This window comes from Mercenaria mercenaria, chromosome 11, assembly GCF_021730395.1.
Source record: "Mercenaria mercenaria strain notata chromosome 11, MADL_Memer_1, whole genome shotgun sequence".
Lineage (NCBI taxonomy): Eukaryota > Metazoa > Mollusca > Bivalvia > Venerida > Veneridae > Mercenaria > Mercenaria mercenaria.
Genome location: NC_069371.1, coordinates 40,260,456 through 40,267,659, shown reverse-complemented (window position 1 = coordinate 40,267,659; position 7,204 = coordinate 40,260,456).

The window sequence follows — 7,204 nt, the reverse complement described above, 5'->3', positions numbered from 1 at the left end:
GCCACAGATCACGTTTAATAAGGTTTTTTAAAACCTGTCAAAACCCAAAAGAAATACCACTTAAATGACTTACCATTAAAGTTTGTGTACAGCAGCTTTTTGCAAATTTTATGGCCTTACGCTGGTAAACAAACTAATTTTAAAGAGGGGTGACTCAAAATCTTTAAAATAAATATTGCTAAAATCATTTTACCGTTAAATGGGTTTTTGTTTTACAATATAACCCCCTATGTTAAAGAAAAAAAAATAAAATCACGGGAAAAAACTGACATAAAAAACTTGTGTTTTTTTTTGGAAAAAGTTTTTTTTTCGGGGATAAAAAAGTTTTCATGTCTGCTATGGAAAAATCTTTGACCTTTGTCTTGTAATTCCTCAGCCACCAAAAAAATAAAGAAAAAGTGAAACTTCACAGGGCGTCAACACGACACACAAAAATTTCGGTTCGGTTTGATTGACCTTTTCAGACGTAAGGGAAAAGCTACACCGTCTACCCCTCTACCCCCGGGGTTACAGTTTTTTTTGTCAACTTTTTTCGAAATTAAAAACAATGTTTATTTTTGAAAAATTCCAGTTTGTTAATGTTTTTTTTTTTTAATGAAAAAAATAACGTAGGGAAAAACTATCTTATTTCCAAGAAAAGTAAGATCCCAAATAACAGGATCATACTAGTACCGTTTTGACTTAATATAAAACTTTTAGCAATTGATTTTCTATAGAACATATAACAAAAAACTTAAAACAAAAAATTTTTTTTTCCAAAGATGCTCAAAATATAAACGTAACGAAATTTTTTTTTTTTTATGAAAGGGGGGAAAGCAATTAGACTATACCAAAAAAATTTGAAGAACGGTTCATAGTTATTTTCAAGTATACGTCCAAACTTGATTTTCTCTAGCTGTATAAAGACGAAAGCAAGCTGAGGGGCCAAATCCTCGGTGCATTTTACACCGTCTTTCTTCAGGACACAATTATTTCCTTAAACAAAAATAAAACGTAGGTTTTACTATAAAAAATTATTTCACATTCAAAACTTAAATTACAACAAACATATTATTTTACAATAGGATAAAAAAATAAGAAAAAAATTTAAAACAATGTGGAAATACATAATATGTATATGTAGCCCAATGTAAAAATAAAGTAAATTTTTTTTAGCCCAAATGAAAGTTAAAATGGTTACTCAGCGCATGACTAAATGACAGTGAATTTTTCTTAAAGAAGAACAAAACAAACGGGTCAGTGACACACAACATACAATTCCATACCATGGAAAACCCGAGACGAGTTTTTGTCTGAAAAAAATTTTTCCAAAGAAAAAATTTTTTTTCCGTATACCTAAAATTTCATTAAATTTTTTTTATGTCTTGACTTTGATGGTGAAAAAAAAGGAAAAAAAAAGGAAACAGAAAGCGAGGTTAAATGACAGCAAAGTTCAGGGAACAGGCAACTGTTTCGCGAATTTCGCTCCGCCTTTCTTTCATCTCGTTTACAAGAAAAACATGTACATCATTACAAAAACGTAAAAGTGTCCTTGGGTTTTAAAAAAAGAGACAGGCAACGCAATAAAACATTTTAGACCGCTCTATAAAAGCGCTTGGTTCAGACAGTAAGTATTTTTTTTTGCGGGTTTGCGGGTACATGTAAAAGCGTCTAAAAATTTTAAAAAACACGTTTGCTCAATTTTTAAACCCCCATGTGCAAATCAGATTCCCCGCAAAATAAAAATTTTTGTTTTGCAAAAAAAAACATGATTTAGCAATGTTTTACATGATCTTAGTTTAAATGAATTAAAATATGAATTTTTTACATGTTTTATCGACCTACATTCCACAACAAAACATTGAAAATTAACCCTTTTACTTGACGAGCAGACGGGTCAAGACACGGTCTACCAAACCCTAAAAATTTTTTAAAAATCGCCATACCACAATAACCCATGCAAAAGACTAAAAGAAAAGCCACGTGTCCCCTGTTTGAAATATTTATACAAGTACGGTCACGAGAAGAAAATGACCACTTTTCGTACATATTTTCGCATTTACCGTTTTTGCTTTCGGTGAGAAATAGTTGTTTTGGTTAGTAAAATTTCCCGTTAAGCCCATATTTTTATAGAAAGCAGAAAAGGTTTAATTTTACGTGCATTTTCTTCAGGGGCACTTCCACTGCTGAAGAAAGGTAAACTGACAATTGATGACTTTTAGTTTAAAATTTTTTTACTTACCTACCTTTTCACCTGCCGCTATGCAACCAGCGATACTTTCTCCCTGGCTCGTTTTTGCTGATCATATGACATTACAAAGGGGAACGGAGGCTTTGGATAATCCCCATAGTCGGCAATTTTTATTTTTACAGTCGGCGACCAACGACATCCACGCTATCTTTTTTTTAGAAAAAAAACTTCTATAAGTTATTACTAATTTTAAATTGACTATATATAAATTAACTGTTTTAATGCATTTGTTGCGTTTTTGATTTAGACACTTGAATTAACAAAAAAAATAAAAGGTATCTTTTTTATTGTACTTGTATCAGAAATTCAGAAAAAAAAGTTAAATAAGTAAGGAAATCACTTTTAGTTTATTAAAAAATACAAAACCCCTTTGTGGAAATTGTTACGATAATTAAATCTTAAAAGTTACAATGTGACTAAAAACAAAACAGATACCATACGGGGAAAATTTCCCCTAAGGGCCCCCCGTTTCCTTGACCAACATGATCCATTACTAGTTTTTTTTGATCCTTCGGTTAAAAGCCTTTTTCAATAAAAATTAAATTCCCACAAGAAAATTCTTTTCCAAAAAAACCAACGTTTGTTTTAAACCATTTGAGCGACTTTTTTTTTTGGAAAAACTGACGTCGATAACCACCTTTAAATTTGAAAGAAAAAATGAAGAAAAGACCCCCTTGAATTCCATCATATGACTCTGGGGTTCATAAAAAGTCAAGTTCAATGTTGTCGTCTTACACAAGAAAAGTAAATTTTTAAACAAACAGAACAAACACAGTTTAACAAACAAAAACCCCTTCAGCAATTTGCCGTTTTTCTTTTTTATAAAAATTCGCACGGAAAACAACAAAACCCAAAACGAAATTTAAGGCGGGAAAGCGAAGAACGTTCAAAAGGCAAAAAGGAGTGTAAAAGGCAAAATTTTTCTAAAAAACAAAAGGGGAAGGAATTGTGCAAGGGAGAAAACAAGCTTCCGAAAAAAGGTCCCCCTTTACTTTTAAAATCCGGAAAAATGGGAAAAACACCGAGTTAAAAATTTATTTTTAAACAACGAATTCAGAGATTAAACATTTTTTTAAAACTTTTAAAAACCAAATGACATAGCCTAGCACCATATTTTTCCCAGCAGACCGTTTAGTCAAAATACCCACCAAACAACGGGAACTTTAAACCCGTTGAAAATTTTCCATCTTTTTTTTTTTTTGCGTTTACAGAAAACACAAATATCTGAAGTACAAAAAACAGTCCTCAGAATGCTGCTTAATGATTTAGAATGGTGTGCCAATATCTAAGTCATTTAACATCAGTGTAAAATCCATTTGTTTTAGTTGCTTATAAAAACATTTGGTTCAAGTCAACCGCTTTTTTTTAAAAAAAAAAAAACAAAATACAATTGGAAAAAATTCGGGCGGACGACAACCTGAAACCTATATCCCCCCTTAAAACTTTGTTGTCGGGGTACAAAAAAAAAAACTTTTAACTATCGAAATAAGTACTTTTTTCATCGTGTGTTTGAGGGGCGTATTTGTGACTTTTAACAAAACCCAACGACTTAAAGCCGAGATAAGGAATAAAGAAATATATTTTATGATGTTTAAAATAAAAGCAATTTTAAGTTATATTGTTCAAATGCAGCCATACATAAAGGTAATTTTGTTTATTAAAATTCACTTTAAACCTCTGTGGATCGTCCATTAAAAAAATCAGACCGTACTTAATTTTCAAACGTCAGGCAATCTTTGGGCATTTACCCTTTTACTTAAAAAATGCATAAACTTTTCAAGAAAAAAGAAGTACATTACTTACCTTTTATCAAGTCTCCTTGTTGACTGCAGAACTTTTGGGGTTGGAAGCTGGCGACCACCCGGTATTTGAATCAAAAACAGAAAGAAAAAAAGATGCGTTTAACAATAAATTTGAAGCAGACTTCGTTTTCTCGTAGTTTTGATCCTCAGTATTCCAACTAAAAAAATAACAGGGGATTAAACCCCCGTGAGGGGGTTTCTAGACTGACACGCAAAGGGACAAGGAAAAATTTTAAAAATTTGGACATTATGAGATTAGGAATCATGAAGTTTTAACTACTGTATTTATTATTAATGGAACACAGATTCTTCAAAATGTTAAATTTTGAAAAAAATTTTTGGGCGCCAACAATTTAAAAGTCTTTTTTTAAATATACTTAGAAAATAAACCTAAAAAAAGGCACTGTGATTTTTGAAAAACTTAAAAAAATTAAATTTGACGAAAATGAAATCCAAAAAACACATGATGTTTCAACGGCAAACTTTTCGTCAAATCATTTCCCAAAACTTTTGAATTTTTGACAACCTTTTGGGATTTAACTTTCAAAATATATATTAAAAAACCATTAAAAATATTACAAAAAAAGTACTTTTTTGTACTATTTTCAAAAATCAATTTTCTCTTAGAAAATTTTTAATTGAACTTGCAGCCACCAAACCCAAACTTAAAACGCCATGAGATATTGTTTTTTTTGGTCCAAAAAAGGGTTTTTTTTATAAAAAATTACCAGCAATGATTTGCGAACAAAAACTAATAAAAATCAACAAAAAAACCCATAACCAAAAAAAAAAATTTAAAACTACAAATGTTTCTGGTTTTAATTAAGCAGTTTATCATACCTGCACAAAGCCAAAACAAAACTTTTGACGAAAAGGGGTTTTTTAAATTTTAAAAAAAAAGTTTATGAGGGATGAAATTTCTTACCCCCTTTCCAATGTGTCTTTTATCCTTTCATAATCCATAAAAAAAAATTGAAGCTACAAGTTCTCGTGCGGGAAAAGCATTTTAGCTTCCGCACAAAGCCAATCAAAAAACTTTTTTTGACGCAAAGTGGTTTTTATTAAAAAAAAATTTTATGGGGGGATGAAATATTCTTACCCCCTTTCCCCTAATGTTCTTTTAAATCCTTTACAAAACTTTTTTCACTGAAAGGACACGATTCGTCTCGTTATTTTCTTCCCCATTTTTGGGAAAAATAAAGTTAACGCCAGTCCAAGACACGAACTATACAGAAATGATAAAAAACCTTGCCTCCATTTCATCCACACTTAAGATACTGGAAAATTTTTTAATTTCACTCACTTTTGTCCGCAAGAGCAACAAAATCATTTTTGGATCCCTATCTTTCCACCGCTGGAAATTTAAACACATGATTTGTATATAAAAATTTTTTTTAATTAGATCTCTCTTTTAACTTTTCTTCGTTACCTGATGTTTTACTTTTTAAAACATTCTACACACTGAATTAAATTTCTTACTAAAAAGTCAAAACGAAAAAAAGTGAGGATTTAATAATTTTGCGAAAAAAATACAATAGAATGTATCGTTTTTTTTTTAAAAAAAACAAGAAACAGCCGTAGGAACAGCCTGAAAAAAAAAAAAAAAAAAAAAAAAAAAAACTCTACCGATGTATGTAGTAGTATGTATTGTAACTTTATTCTTAATTATACCAATCATTAAAAAAACAGCGGTTTTTGTTTGCATTGTTCATTCATACAAGAATGGTTTTTTTCTTTTTTGAAAAGGGCCCTCCTTCGTAATACTTTTTGGGAATTTTTATTTTTTTATACTTAAAGCATGGGATTACATTTTTTTTTATTAAGTTTTGGGACTTCCGCACGCCCTAAAATGATCAATCTCCCGGCTACACAAAACCATTTAAAAAAAATGCATTAGGAAAATTTAAAATTTGGTGCGCAAACGTGTTTTAACAAATCGAAAAAAAAATTTTTGGAATAAAAATATTTTACAAAAAAGGAAAAAAAAAATCAAATACCGACAATTTCCCTTGTTCCATAAAATTTTTTCCAATTAAAAAAAACCCCTTTTACAGAAAAAAAACATAACTTTCCCTGCGATGAAAAACAAAACCTAACTTTTACATTTTTTTTAGTCTTTAACGAAAAATTACTTTCCTGTTTACGCATGAAAAGATTTAATCATGGGTAGTGCAGTGGGAAATCCGGCTCTCGATAACTGTTTAAGGGAACTCGGTGTACTCGGTGAGCCCGTTCCCCCAAAAACAGAAACCCCGGGCCGGATACCCAAATCAAACCTACCACCAGCGAAAGAATTTTGAATCTAAATTTTGGGGGGTTTTAACCCTTACCGCCAAAACATTTTCCCCTCGAGCCGGATATTCCGATCTGCACCTACCACCAGCGAAGGAATCTTATAGTATGAAAAACAACAACAACAAAAAAAACAACATCTTAAGATATATCTGCAACCTCGCGCAACGCAGGACTAAGTTTGAACTTTTTTTTATAAAGGTAGCCCAAAAAACTTTTTTCAATCTATAAAATTTTTAAAAAAAAAAAAAAAAAAAAAATAATAAATAAAAAAAAATCTTTTTTTTTTTTTTTTTTCAAAAAAAATTTAAGGAAAGTATTATTTTTTCCTCTTGCGATATGACGTTCATAGAAGGGCATTTGAAGTTTTGGGGGTTTTTATATAAAAATTTACACTGCTCTCACTTCTGACATGAGGAGTTATAAACTCTATGCATGTTCTAAATTGGAATGTAGACATGTTCTAAATTGGAATGTATATCTAAGTTATAGCATTTGTGTCTTTAGAAGCTATAAAAACTTTGGTAAATTTATTTGTCTGTTACCAAATTTAAAAGTTTTTTTACAGTGTTAGTTTAAAAAAGTGGGGCTCATCCCAAAAAATTTTCTTTAACCCGTTTTTTTTTGCAATAAAATGAAAAAAAACGGAATAGGTCAACTCCTTAACTATATTTTTCATCGGTATTTTCTTTTTTTTAAAAAGGGGGCATTTTATAGTTTTACCTCACTGAAAAAAAGAATACATTACAAATTTTTTTTTCATTTCGTTTATAACATTACCCTCAAAAGAAAAACCTTTAAATTTTTACCCCAGTTCGAATTCCTTTTTTTCATTCACATGACCGCAAAAAACCTACAAAAATGAAGCAAAAATTTTCGG